Genomic DNA, 15,101 nt, shown 5'->3' on the forward strand with positions numbered 1-15,101 from the left:
TAACACTGGAATTTTTGCTGTGTACAAAGAGCCGTAGTTAACTGACAAGCTGAGCCATATCGCATTAATTATTGCTGGCGATACGTCCGCGATATTAATGCGATATGGCTCAGCTTGTCAGTTAACTACGGCTCTTTGTAGTAAATGCCACTCCATCTGAAAGCAGGTGAAGGCGATTTACGACTAATCAAGGAACCGGCTTTACTGATGAGATGCGCATAACAATATCGTGCGATATATCGCCCATCCCTACTAAAAATATTATATATAATAATTACATACGGTTTTTCTTTTTAGTTTTATTATGAGAGCCAGTAATAGCATCTGCAAACTAGGGCTGGGCGATATATATCGTGAGATTGTTATGCGCATCTCGTCAGTAAAGCCGGTTCCTTGATTAGTAGTAAATCACCATCACCTGCTTTCAGATGGAGTGGCATTTAGGGCTGAGGAGATAATTACGTGATTAATTTAGTGATGATTGAGCATTATTGAAGACACCTGATGTTAACAAGCAGAATCACTGAAGAAGAAAATCACAAATTGTAAGTTACCATTAAGGTGATGGGTGTTTGCTTTAGTTGGGCTCTAGACCATTATATGTTTACTTTAATATTTACTGTTGTTTGTCTGCTGTTATTGATTTATAACAGTTACATGAACAAAGTAAAATGTTATCTTATAGTGTTGGTTATGTTTTGGCATAATCATACTGTGATCTGATAAAGGCCAGAGATAGCTTATTGAGATAGTTTGGTTTAACTTGTTAGCAGCAGTTTAGTGATTCTTCGGCCTATGATTATCAGTATTTTACTTATAATTCTAAATATTTAATAAACATTGTTCGGATAAAAAGCCATTAAAAAAAAAAATCATTTAAAACACAGACATCAATAATCAGCCTGTGAATCTCAACAATGGTGACAATAATAAAGCATGTTGCAGTGGCTACCACCAATCACAACTCATTAATGGCTCCCATCATGCATTGCGGTATGAATAAATTATGATCTGAATTGTCTATGTAATTTACTTTTCCTAATTGAATGTTCTGCTCCTCACCATTGTTGAGATGCATAGACTGAATCTTGACATCTGTGTGTGTCTAAAAGAATGATTTGTTTTTTTTAAAACAACTTTTAAGAAATCCTTTATATTATATCAAAAATTCTGGGCATTTATGCAGATTCACTAACCAACAACATAAATCGAAGTCAGAAAGAAGGATTTTAATGAGTTCAGTGATCAAGTTCAAATGATGTTTGTCATAATATAACCAACACCATCAGATCACTTTTTTCTTTGTTCAACTGGTGATTATAATTCAGAAACAACAGACAAACAAAATCTAAAGTTAATAATATATGGGTCTAGAGCCCAACTAAAGCAACCATTGATCGTCATAACGGTAACTTACAATTTGAGATTTTCTCCTTCAGTGATTCTGCTTGTTAACATCAGGTGTCTTCAATAATGTTCAATCATCACTAAATTAATCACTTAATTATCTCATTAACTTAAACACTCTTGAGTGTGGACTCATACACTCCCAGGAGTGTTAATTTAACACTGGAGTTTTTGCTGTGTACAAAGAGCCGTAGTTAACTGACAAGCTGAGCCATATCGCATTAATTATCGCTGGCGATACGTCCGCGATATTAATGCGATATGGCTCAGCTTGTCAGTTAACTACGGTTCTTTGTAGTAAATGCGCTCCATCTGAAAGCAGCTGATAGTGATTTACTACTAATCAAGGAACCGGCTTTACTGAAAAGATGCGCATAACAATCTCACGATATATATCGCCCAGCCCTACTGCAAACGGAACACTTTAATCACAAAACAGTGCAGCCAAGCTTCATGTCGAACCATTTTCTTTTCACTTCTGGGACTGTTCGAATCCTTTTTTTTAGGACCTGATACGCCACTATGTACGCTTGAAAATAAAATGTGGCGTTTTGAATGAACTTCTGATAATAAAACTTCAATTTCTGCATTTGAGAAATTTCTCTTCTTCATTCGCTTTTGAGAAGACATGTTGAAATCCTTCGTTTCGTGTCATAATATGATGCCCATAAATAGTTGTCAGTCGGATTTAATGGGCGGGATTTATGGTAATTGAGAATGAGCGTGCACGCGCGTCCCATTTACGACTGATTGGAATTCATTACCACACACACATTTCACTATCACATCTGACGTTTACGAAGTATTTGTGAATCAGGAGAAGAGTTTTCGGGAAGGTCTCTTTACGCGCAAATCACTCACATATGTACTTGTATATTTACGAATGTTTCATGAATGAGACCCATTGAGTGCACAGTAAAATCCCAGGTGTTAAATTAACATCACTCAGTGTTCATATGGGAACCACCAGCAGGGTGTTAAAGTAACACTGAAGCAGTATTTGATTTAATCAGAGGTGTATAGTCCAGGGGTCAGCAAGTAAAAGTCCTGCCATATGTTTATTCCACCCATGAACTCACACAGCAGATTTCACTAATAAGTTCTACCTACTGAAGAACTGCTAATTAGCTAATCCATTTACATTTACATTTCCACTTACATTTTTAGCATTAGTATTTCTCTGGATGTTGTATCTCTGTGTTTATAAAACATGTTGGTTATGGCAAGAAAATCAGAGAGAAAATGATTAAGGTGATGTTGGTTATGTGTTGAAGATGACATAATCATCATAGAGAGGCCTGATTTACTGAGCTCGTATATAGAGTCTTATCTTTGATTATATGGGTTATTAATTGCTGTTGCAATACATAAGTATTGTGATAATCAGGATTTTTTTTTTAAAACATTGTGCATAATAAAGGTTAGAACTACTGTATTGTTCAGACACACAGACATCAAGAATCAGTGTATGAATCTCATCAACGGTGATGATAAAAGTGCAGTGCATGCAGAGGTGGGAAATCCAGGGCCCAATGAGTAGAAGTCCTGCCATATGTTTATTCCACCCATGAACTCAGTCAGCTGATTTCACTAATTAGTTCTCTCTCCTGTCTGAATTAGCAAATCCAGGTGAATGGAACAAAATACTGAGGAGGACTTTTACTTTCTGAACCTGGACTTTACACCTCTGCATAGCAATGCCACATGTCAGTAGGGCTGGGCGATTTAAATCGCGATATTGTTATGCGCATCTCGTCAGTAAAGCCGGTTCCTTGATTTAGTAGTAAATCACCATCACCTGCTTTCAGATGGAGCGGCATTTAGGGCTGAGGAGATAATTAAGTGATTAATTTAGTGATGATTGAACATTATTGAAGACACCTGATGTTAACAAGCAGAATCACTGAAGGAGAAAATCACAAATTGTAAGTTACCATTAAGGTGATGGGTGTTTGCTTTAGTTGGCGTCTAGACCATTATATGTTTACTTTAGATATTGTTTGGTTGTTGTATCTGAGTTATAACCGCCAGTTGAACAAAGAAAAGAGTTGCCTGATGATGTTGGTTATATTATATCATTCATCATTTGAACTTGATCACTGAACTCATTAAGATCCTTCTTTCTGACTTCGATTTATGTTGTTGGTTAAAGCATAACTGTGTATCTGCATAAATGCCCATAATTTTTTATATAATAAAGGATTTCTTAAAAGTTGTTTTTAAAAAAAATCATTCTTTTAGGCACACACAGACGTCAAGATTCAGTCTATGCATCTCAACAATGGTGATGAGCAGAATATTCAATTAGGAAAAGTAAATTACATAGACAATTCAGATCATAATTTATTCATACCGCAATGCATGATGGGAGCCATTAATGAGTTGTGATTGGTGGCATCCACTGCAACATGCTTTATTATTGTCACCATTGTTGAGATTCACAGGCTGATTATTGATGTCTGTGTTTTAAATGAAGTAATCTGATTATCTATTGATCAGAACAATGTTTATTAAATATTTTGAATTATAAGTACTGATAATCATAGCCTGAAAAATCACAAAACTGCTGCTAACAAGTTAAACCAAACTATCTCAATAAGTTTCCTTTTTCAGATCACAGCATGATTATGTTAAAACATAACCAACAATATCAGATCACATTTTACTTTGTTCATTTAACTGTTAGAAATCAATAACTGCAGACAATCAACAGTAAAAATTAAAGTAAACATATAATGGTCTAGAGCCCAACTAAAGCAAACACCCATCACCTTAATGGTAACTTACAATTTGTGATTTTCTCCTTCAGTGATTCTGCTTGTTAACATCAGGTATTTTCAATAATGCTCAATAGTCACTTAATTAATCACTTAATTATCTCATTAACTTTAACACTCTTGAGTGTGGACTCATATACACTCCCAGCCCCAGGAGTGTTAATTTAACACCGCTCCATCTGAAAGCAGGTGATGGTGATTTACTACTAATCAAGGGAACCGGCTTTACTGACGAGATGCGCATAACAATATCGTGCGATATATCGCCCATCCCTAATATTAAATATGAAGTAATTTCAGACACAGCCTTAGATGAAATCAACTGAAGAGAAAAGAAGACATTAAATCTGTGAAGATCTCAGCAGAGGAGGATTAAACAACTCCACAAACAGCATTAACAGCTTCACTTATTACTAACCAGACTGACTTTATTTCTGTCTGACGTCTACAAACGTTTTATTGAGAATTAACAGAGGTTTAACTCTAATGTGTTTCACTTGAAGTCACCATAACAGTGATTAGTGTTTCCATTAGTTGGGCTCTTAACTCTTGTTATATCTCTTGTCTGCTGTGACAGTGTGTTTGTTAAACACATTTGTAGCAGCAAAGAAAGCTAAAGTGAAATGAGATCAGGGTGATGATGGTTACCTGTTGATGGATTTATAATCATCATGAAAAAGACTGATTCACTGAGGTATTTTAATCTAACAATTAAGTTGTCACACTAATATTTTTTTCACAACACAAACCCTGTGTTACTGCAGTATGAGATCCAGCAATATTATAACAATAAGTTAGAAGACATGAACACGAAAAAATCAGTTTAATATGACACACACAGATATCAACAATGGTGACAATCAAAAGTACCTCGCTGCAATGCATGCTGGGTACCAGCATAGTACAAAACTCCCGGCATGCATTGCAACATGAATAAAAAAGCTGAATTGTCCTATAATTTTGTTTGATTCTAAATATTTGCTTTTATTTTTTGCTGTTGTTTTTGTTGTGAATTAGTAGCTTTTGAATTATGCTGTTTATCTAAATATTTGTGATTGTCACCATTGTTGAGATTCATACGCTGATTGTTGAAATCTGTGTGTGTCAGCACAGACCAACTTTTAATTTCATGTTTGTTAAAAGATTTAAAATGATTGTTATATTGCTGGATCTCATGCTGCAGTAACACAGGGATTGTGATGTGAATATATTAGTGGAACACCATAATTGTTAGATTAAAGGCAGGGTAGGTAGAAATGGTCTAAAAATTTTATTTTTCAAATTTGTTTAAACTTTATGTACATATCAATACATAATTAAAATGTAAGTACTCTGAAAAAGAAAGTATCAAAATCGAGTGTCTGTAGACCTCTCACGACTGTTTTAAAGACATCTCATTATTTCCATTCACTCCACCCCCTCATTTCTGTGCTTCTTCCAAAGCCACGCCCCCAAAACACATGAATGCGCGACTCCGACCGCTGAGCTAGAGGACGCATTATTTACCTGAGACAAGCGGAGGGGAAGGGGCATTTTTTTGCCTGGTTTGCCTTCACTAACTGCATATGCCGGTACTGTAAATTTAGATTGCTCTTTCTCTGCCATTGTTTTGGTATTCCTAGGTTCAGTGCCTTCTTCTTCTTCTTCGATAGATTTTATTGGCAGCTTGCAAACATAGTGCATTACCGCCATCTACTGGACGGAGGTGTGATCAGGTTCCGTGCCTCTCGCACTCCTCAAATCAAACGGTCGCGCGCAAGTGGGCAGGTGCTGTGTGGCAAAAGGGTGGTTGCCATGGTTGCGAGAGAGTGACAGTCGCCTAAGCCAATCCTTTGATTCGTCCCGAATCGAAATAATGAGCTGTGTTTAATACAGATTAAACGGTCTAGAGTCACTTGATTTTTATACTCTTTTTTTCAGAGTTCTTACATTTTAATTATGTATTGATATATATAGAAAGTTTTAACAAATTTGGATCTTTAATTTTTAATAAATCCTACCTACCCTGCCTTTAAAATACCTCAGTGAATCAGGCTATTTCATGATGATTATAAATCCATCAACAGGAAACCATCATCACCTGATCTCATTTATATATTAAGAGTTAAGAGCCCAACTAATGGAAACACTAATCACTGATATGGTGACTTCAAATGAAACACATTAGAGCAGGGGTGCCCAACCCTGCTCCTGCCGATCGACTGTCCTGCACAGGTCATCTCCAACCCTAATCAAACACACCTGTAGCAACCAATTAACTGTGCAGTAGGGCTGGGCGATTTAAATCGCGATATTGATATGCGCAGCTCGTCAGTAAAGCCGGTTCCTTGATTAGTAGTAAATCACCATCACCTGCTTTCAGATGAAGCGGCATTTGGGGCTGAGGAGATAATTAAGTGATTAATTTAGTGATGATTGAGCATTATTGAAGACACCTGATGTTAACAAGCAGAATCGCTGAAGGAGAAAATCACAAATTGTAAGTTACCATTAAGGTGATGGGTGTTTGCTTTAGTTGGGCTCTAGACCATTATATGTTTACTTTTATATTTACTGTTGTTTGTCTGCTGTTATTGATTTATAACAGTTAAATGAACAAAGGAAAATGTTATCTTATAGTGATGGTTATTTTTTGACATAATCATACTGTGATCTGAAAAATGAAACATATTAAGATAGTTTGGTTTAACTTGTTAGCAGCAGTTTTGTGATTCTTCAGCCTATGATTATCAGGACTTTACTTATAATTCAAAATATTTAATAAACATTGATCTGATCAAAAAGATGTTCAGACATATTCATTTAAAACACAAACATCAATAATCAGCCTGTGAATCTCAACAATGGTGACAATAATAAAGCATGTTGCAGTGGCTGCCACCAATCACAACTCATTAATGGCTCCCATCATGCATTGCGGTATGAATAAATTATGATCTGAATTGTCTATGTAATTTTACTTTTCCTAATTGAATATTCTGCTCCTCACCATTGTTGAGATGCATAGACTGAATCTTGACATCTGTGTGTGCCTACAATAATGATTTTTCTTTTAAAAACTTTTAAGAAATCCTTTATATTATATCAAAAATTCTGGCCATTTATTTAGATTCACAGTTATGCTTTAACCAACAACATGAATCGAATTCAGAAAGAAGAATCTTAATGAGCTCAGTGATCAAGTTCAAATGATGATTGTCATAATATATCCAACACAGATCACTTTTTAGTCTTTGTTCAACTGGCAGTTTTAACTCAGATACAACCGTCAAACAAAATCTAAAGTAGCAAACACATGAAAGGGTCAGAGACCAACTAAAGCAACTACCCATCACAATAATGGTAACTTACAATTTGCGATTTTCTCCTTCAGCGATTCTACTTGTTAACATCAGGTGTCTTCAATAATGCTCAATCATCACTAAATTAATCACTTAGTTATCTCATTAACTTAAACACTCTTGAGTGTGGACTCATACACTCCCAGGGGTGTTAATTTAACACTGGAGGTTTTGCTGTGTACAAAGAGCCGTAGTTAACTGACAAGCTGAGCCATATCGCATTAAAAATCGCTGGCGATACGTCCGCGATATTGATGTGATTTGGCTCAGCTTGTCAGTTAACTACGGCTCTTTGTAGTAAATGCCGCTCCATCTGAAAGCAGGTGATGGTGATTTACTACTAATCAAGGAACCGGCATTACTGATGAGATGCGCATAACAATATCGCGATTTAAATCGCCCAGCCCTACTGTGCAGGACAGTCGATCGGCAGGAGCAGAGTTGGGCACCCCTGCATTAGAGTTAAACCCCTGTTAATTCTCAATAAAACCTTTTGTAGACGTCTGACAGAAATAAGGTAAATCTGGTTAGTAATAAGTGAAGCTGGTAATGCTGTTTGTGGAGTTGTTTAATCCTTCTCTGCTGAGATCTTCACAGATTTAATGTCTTCTTTTCTCTTCAGTGGATTTCATCTGAGGCTTTGGCTGAAATTACTCCATATTTAATATACACAGATTTTGTGGCTACGATAAGGTCCAGTTCTGGTTTATTTCTTTGCTCTTGGCTGACATGTGGCATTGCTATGCAGAGGTGTAAAGTCCAGGTTCAGAAAGTAAAAGTCCTCCTCAGTATTTTGTTCCAATCACCTGGATTTGCTAATTCAGACAGGAGACAGAACTAATTAGTGAAATCAGCTGACTGAGTTCATGGGTGGAATAAACATATGGCAGGACTTTTACTCTTTGGCCCCTGGATTTCCCACCTCTGAGTGCATGTGCATGTGCAGAGCATGATGGGAGCCATCAATCAAAACTCATCAATATCTCCCAGCATGCATTGCAGCGTGAATAAATTATGCTGAATTGCCTTTGTATTTTCTTTTATTATTATTATCTGCTTTTATTTTTGCTGTTGTTTTTGTTGCAACTTTTTAGTAGCTTGTTTTGTGATGTTCAGAGTTTTATCTGATTATTTTGTTGGTTGTCACCGTTGTTGAGATTCATACACTGATTATTGATGTCTGTGTTGGTCAAATACATTTAATTGTCCAAAACCATTTGAATACCATGTGTTTTTAAAGTTTTTCAGATTATCTGTTTGCTGCTGGCTTGTATTCAGTAGCGTTACAGAGCTATTATACTCAATAATGTAAAATATAGTAGTAGTAAATATTACTCATACAATGAAAGACAAAATCCTTTATGAGATCAGTAAATCATACCACTACATGATGACTATCATCAATAAATAGCCAGCAGCACCTGATGATATTTTCTCTCTGATTTTCATGCCATAATGAATGTGTTTTATAAACACACAGTTAAAGCAGTCAGAGGAAATCTAAAGTTGGAAAGTCAAGGGTCAAGACCAGAGGTGGGAAATCCAGGGGCCAAAGAGTAAAAGTCCTGCCATATGTTTATTCCACCCATGAACTCAGTCAGCTTATTTCACTAATTAGTTCTCTCTCCTGTCTCACTCTTAACTCGAATTAGTTGACTTTACTCGCAAATCGCAAGGAAACCCGTTGCCTTATACCACTTTAGTTTTTACACAAGCAGAAACTAAACATGTCGAGTTGTATTAACATGGAACCCTAACCTTTTACACAAGCTGAAACTAAACATGTTGAGTTGTATTAACATATAACCCTAACCTTTTACACAAGCTGAAACTAAACATGTTATGTTGTATTTACACTGTTTAGGATAATAGGTTTACTATTGGGTACTCAGCACCAATGTTGAGATTCATATACAACTCTGTTGGATTTCCTGCTGTAAAATCACAGGAAAAGTCAAGTGCTACTGACTTTAGTGACTTATAATCCCTATTGATAACAGCATCAATAGGCAGTTATAATTAATTGATCATTTTACTCTTAGCTTTTTGCTATTACTATTGTGCCTTTTAAACTCACAGTTATAGCAGCCAGAGAAAATATAATGTTTAAATATCAAAGGCAAGAGCCCAACTAAAGCCAACACCTTTCACCATCATGGTGACTACAAATGAAACAATAAATAATCAACATCTAAACCTCTGTTGATTCTCAACAAGATCTTTTGTAGACGTCTGACAGAAATAAAGTCAGTCTGTTTAGTAAAAAGTTAAGCTGGTAATGTTCGACTCTTCGGTTCAAACTTTAAATTACGCACTCTGCGCACTGTCACCTGTTTAAATAGGCCACGCCCCTCCCTTACAGAAGCTTAACATAGCGAGTTATCTCAGCTTAACATGATTAGTGCAATGAATCTTTCAGCTAAATAGTGCACACAACTAATGTTGTTTAGTAATGATAGCAGGTTTTTACTAAACATAAAAGAATAAGTAATGATTATTCGTAAGTTTAATTAGAAACAAAATCTGGGTTTACAGTGCTGAATTAGCAAATCCAGGTGATTGGAACAAAATACTGAGGAGGACTTTTACTTTCTGAACCTGGACTTTACACCTCTGCATAGCAATGCCACATGTCAGCCAAGAACAAAGAAATAAACCAGAACTGGACCTTATCGTAGTCAAAAAAATAGTAATTTCAGCCACAGCCTTAGATGAAATCAACTGAAGAGAAAAGAAGACATTAAATCTGTGAAGATCTCAGCAGAGGAGGATTAAACAACTCCACAAACAGGATTACCAGCTTCACTTATTTCTAACCAGACTGACTTTATTTCTGTCAGACGTCTACAAAAGTTTTATTGAGAATTAACAGAGGTTTAACTCTAATGTGTTTCATGTGAAGTCACCATAACAGTGATTAGTGTTTCCATTAGTTGGGCTCTTAACTCTTATTATATCTTTTGTCTTTTTTTGGCTGCTGTGATAGTGTGTTTGTCAAACACATTTGCAGCAGCAAAGGAAGCTAAAGTGAAATGAGATCAGGTGATGATGGTTTCCTGTTGATGGTTCTATAATCATCATGAAATAGACTGATTCACTGAGTTTTTTTATAGTTGAACAATTATGTTGTCACATTAATATTTTTTTCACAACACAAACCCTGTGTTGCTGCAGCATGAGATCCAGCAATATTATAACAATAAGTTAGAAGACGTTAACGAACATGAACATGAAAAAGTTAGTTTATGATATACATACAGACATCAACAATGGTGACAATCAAAAGTACTTTGCTGCATTATGCAGCTGAATTGTCCTATAATTTTGTTTGATTCTAAATATTTGCTTTTATTTTTTGCTGTTGTTTTTGTTGTGAATTAGTAGCTTTTCAGAGATGTTCTGAATTAATCTGTTTATCTGAATATTTGTGATTGTCACCATTGTTGAGATTCATACGCTGATTGTTGATATCTGTGTGTGTCAGCATAGTCCAAGTTTTTTTTGTTTCATGTTTGTTTAAAGATTTAAACCGATTGTTATATTGTTGGATCTCATGCTGCAGGAACACAGGGTTTGTGATGTGAATATATTAGTGGAACAACATAATTGTTCGATTATAAAAAACCTCAGTGAATCAGTCTGTTTCATGATGACTATAAAACACATCAACAGGAAACCATCATCACCTGATCTGATTTCACTTTAGCTTTCTTTACTGCTGCAAATGTGTTTGACACACACACTATCACAGCGGCCCCCCAAAAAAAAACAAATGATTAATTAAGAGTTAAGAGCCCAACTAATGGAAACACTGATCACTGTCATGGTGACTTCACATGAAACACAGAGTTAAATCCCTGTTAATTCTCAATAAAACTTCTGTAGACATCTGACAGAAATAAAGTCAGTTTGGTTAGTAATAAGTGAAGCTGGTAATGCTGTTTGTGGAGTTGTTTAATCCTCCTCTGCTGAGATCTTCACAGATTTAACGTCTTCTTTTCTCTTCAGTTGATTTCATCTGAGGCTGTGGCTGAAATTACTCCATATTTAATATACACAGATTTTGTGGCTACGATAAGGTCCAGTTCTGGTTTATTTCTTTGCTCTTGGCTGACATGTGGCATTGCTATGCAGAGGTGTAAAGTCCAGGTTCAGAAAGTAAAAGTCCTCCTCAGTATTTTGTTCCAATCACCTGGATTTGCTAATTCAGACAGGAGATAGAACTAATTAGTGAAATCAGCTGACTGAGTTCATGGGTGGAATAAATATATGGCAGGACTTTTCCTCCTTGACCCCTGGATTTCCCACCTCTGGTAAAGAGCCACACTAAAGCAAACACTGATCTCCATAATGGTGACATTTATTTTCAATAAAACATCAAAGTCTAAACCTCTGGTAATTCTCAATAATAACTTTTATGACAAGTAAGTTTGTAATACAAATGTGTAATATTATATTTTTAATAAGTTCAGTGCCATAAAACCTAAAATATTACTACTGTGTTTTTTACGGTAAAGCACTTGCAACCAGCTGCCAGTTTTTTACCGTCAACTTTAGTTCAGTAACGTAAAACCGCGAAGGGAACTGCAACAACTCGAGGTAATGAACACCAATGCAGTGTTGCCCAGGCCTCCGTTAAAGCATGCCCTTTATACATGGCCCCTCGGACACAGGCTGAGGGTTTGGCAGCAGGCCGGGGTGATCTGTTGTCACACAGGACGTGCTGCTCTGCCACGGTCACCTCGGGACTCGCGCTTAAGCCAGTGCTGAAGCGGTCTTCATACGGAGGAAGCCAAGTGGCTGCATCTGCCATATGCCTCAGGAGCCTCTGAAAAATTCTTTCAGTGGGACCCTTTCTCACTTCTGAATTAGCACTGACCAGACAGACCGAGTCCATCTCCATACTGGAAAAGAGATGCTCAGCCAGTGGGCGAGATAACTCTCTCCCAGTTGACCTGAGGACCCAACTGGCTATGGAGCACTCGAAGGGTAGGACTCTGTACTGATACTTCGAACCCTCAAACGCAATGCGCAGGATGGCCTGTGGTGCGGAAGGTTAGAGATCTGAAGTACATGTCATTCAGGTCAAACGCTGCAGACCAAGCTTGGGGGCGGGGCTTAAAACTGCCACTCTGTGTAGTAACTTGGACGGAGGCTTTCATAGAAAGGGAGAGGCTTTCAAGAGAAAGTGACACAGGGCCAAGATGGTCATGACCCACCACATACTGAGTACATGAAGAACGAGTTTGTAAAAACTGGCCTTCATATCGGCTGGAGGAAGTGGCTATATCACGTCCTTCGCCAGTAGGACAGCAACATGCGCGCGCAAGACAGAAGCACTGCTCAACACTAGGTGTGATGAATATCATTGAATTTTCAGGAGCATATCTGCTCAAGACGTAGTGTGATGACTATCACTGAGCTTGAGCGGAGCCGAGCGACAATGAATCGCATAGCCGAGTCTGACGGTCACAGTCTGGACGGGACTGGTTGGGAAGCTCCTTCTGCTTCTACGAACCAGGCCCAGGCCCAGAAGACCACAGACGTACCCGAGGTGGAGCAGCGAAGTGGATGTGAGTGTGCAGTGCAACACTTACCTACTTCCACTGGGCGGCAGGTGATGCGTGAGAAGGCAGATGACCGGGTCCTCGAACGTAGCAAGCTGCCAGCTGGCGACCAAGAGGAGGCTGAGGGGCGTAAGGCTATAAGGGGTCACACACCACCAGACTGGTCCTCTTGGGACCCAGGAATAGGGAAGTTTGCTCTTTTTTTTTAAATGTGAGTACCGCCCATTTTTACAGGGGCCAGCGGCAGAACAGACACAAACATTACAAAAAACTAGGATCAGTAGCCACTTCCAGAGCAACAACCCCATCCCTGGGTAGCCCATCCAGGTTCAACGTTTCCACTGTCGCTTACCACCTGGCTTGGCAGCACCTGGAGTAGGCTGGGCAGGCCTTCTGTGGCCGGCTCCACGTCGAGACCTGGGTGGAGGCTGCTGCGATGATCCGACGGGAGCGGAGGCGCCCGCAGATGGACGCCCTCGGCGACGGGCAGGCGGAGGATCTGCCACCGGAGGACGGGTGAAGGCCGCCGGGGCAGGATGTGCCGGATGTGCTGGGCGGCAGAGAACTGTTGGGCAAAATTCTCCACCGCGTCGAATGAGAAGTTAACTGAATAACCCAACCTGTGAAATGGGAGAGTCCAGGAACCGAACCATGTCCGCTTCTCTCATATCAGCCAGGTTGAGACAGAGATGGTGCTCCTGGACCACAAGGGTGGACATCGCTGAACCGATCTTGCCCGGAGGGCACGGTCCAGACTACCCTTGTGCATGTTCATGAGTGCCTGGGCCTGGTGGACCTGAAGCAACGCCATGGCATGCAGAGAGGAAGCGGCTTTCCCACAGGCTTTGTAAGCCTTGCCCACGAGAGCAGACGAGAACTTACAGGCCTTAGAGGGGTGACGAGGATCACCTTTCCATGAGGCAGCGGCCGTCGGACACAGTTGCATCGCGACAGACCGCTCCACCGGAGGGATAGCCTCATAACCCTTAACCGCTCCCCCATCAAGGGTAGTGAGGGGGGAGGAGCTACTTAGGCGGTTTCTGGCAGAGAAAGGTGCCGTCCATGCCTTAGTAAGCTCCTCATGCACTTCAGGAAAGAAAGGTACCGGGGCGGTGGGCTCAGAACCAGCTCGGCCTGCCCCGAGAAACCAATCATCCAAACGAGACGGTTCGGGACATGGTGGAGGGTTCCACGTGAGCCCTACCGCCTCGGCAGCCTTTTTCAGCATAGCTGACATTTCTGGATCCGCCTCGGGCAACGCTGGTCTCCCAGAGTAGAGCCCTGCACGGGCCTCAAATCTAGGCCCGAGCCCGGCCCTGGCCCGAGACACTCAGGCCCTAGCCCGACCCGTGTCCGACAACTCATCAGAATTATCAGCCCGAGTCCGACCCGGGCCCGGGTTTTTTTTTCTTTTTTTTCTTCTTTTTTTCTTCATTACACAGCAGCAGCCTGCCCTATTTGCAGCCATTAATATAGGTCAGTTTTGTTAGTTATGTTTCTTTTCATTTCTTTATTAAGTTAATTTAGACAAATGTTTGGAGCATTTTTTTTTTTAAATGACGACCAAGCAGCCAAGCCGACAGCGAGTAAAACATGTGATCAGTTTAGCCTCTCAAATCAACGCTAATACGTTTACTTGGCTACAATAAAATTCATAGATATAGCCTAAAACACTTCAAGCATATCACACAGACAGTAAGTTTAATAAACCACAGTGAGTAAAACAACATTTTTGAAATACTGAGGCAGGCTCAGGCTGCTCACAACAGGGCTCGCAAACGAAATGAGCAACAGCCACAATCTAAACAAATAAAATAAAATAAATTAAAAACAAACTTGCCGGTTATCTTACCTCAAAAATGCACCACAGAACATGGCCATTCTTTTTTCCAGTAGTTTCCAACAGTTAAACGAAAATAAAGTCCAATCAAATGAAAAACATCAGTATTTCCAACAGTTAAACGAAAATAAAGCCCAATCAAACGAAAAGTTAGAACAGTCTCTTATGG

The 15,101-nt window shown here is 39.0% G+C and overlaps 1 protein-coding gene across 1 annotated transcript in view; it reads left to right on the plus strand.

Annotated features, from left to right (window-relative positions):
• Positions 1-15,101, plus strand: part of LOC311291727 (uncharacterized protein) — a 76,075-nt gene that overhangs the window by 40,347 nt on the left and 20,627 nt on the right. The gene's annotated exons all lie outside the window — the stretch shown is intronic.

The sequence above is a fragment of the Rutilus rutilus genome (genome assembly GCF_951802725.1).
Source record: "Rutilus rutilus genome assembly, chromosome: 1".
In the NCBI taxonomy this organism is placed as follows: domain Eukaryota; kingdom Metazoa; phylum Chordata; class Actinopteri; order Cypriniformes; family Leuciscidae; genus Rutilus; species Rutilus rutilus.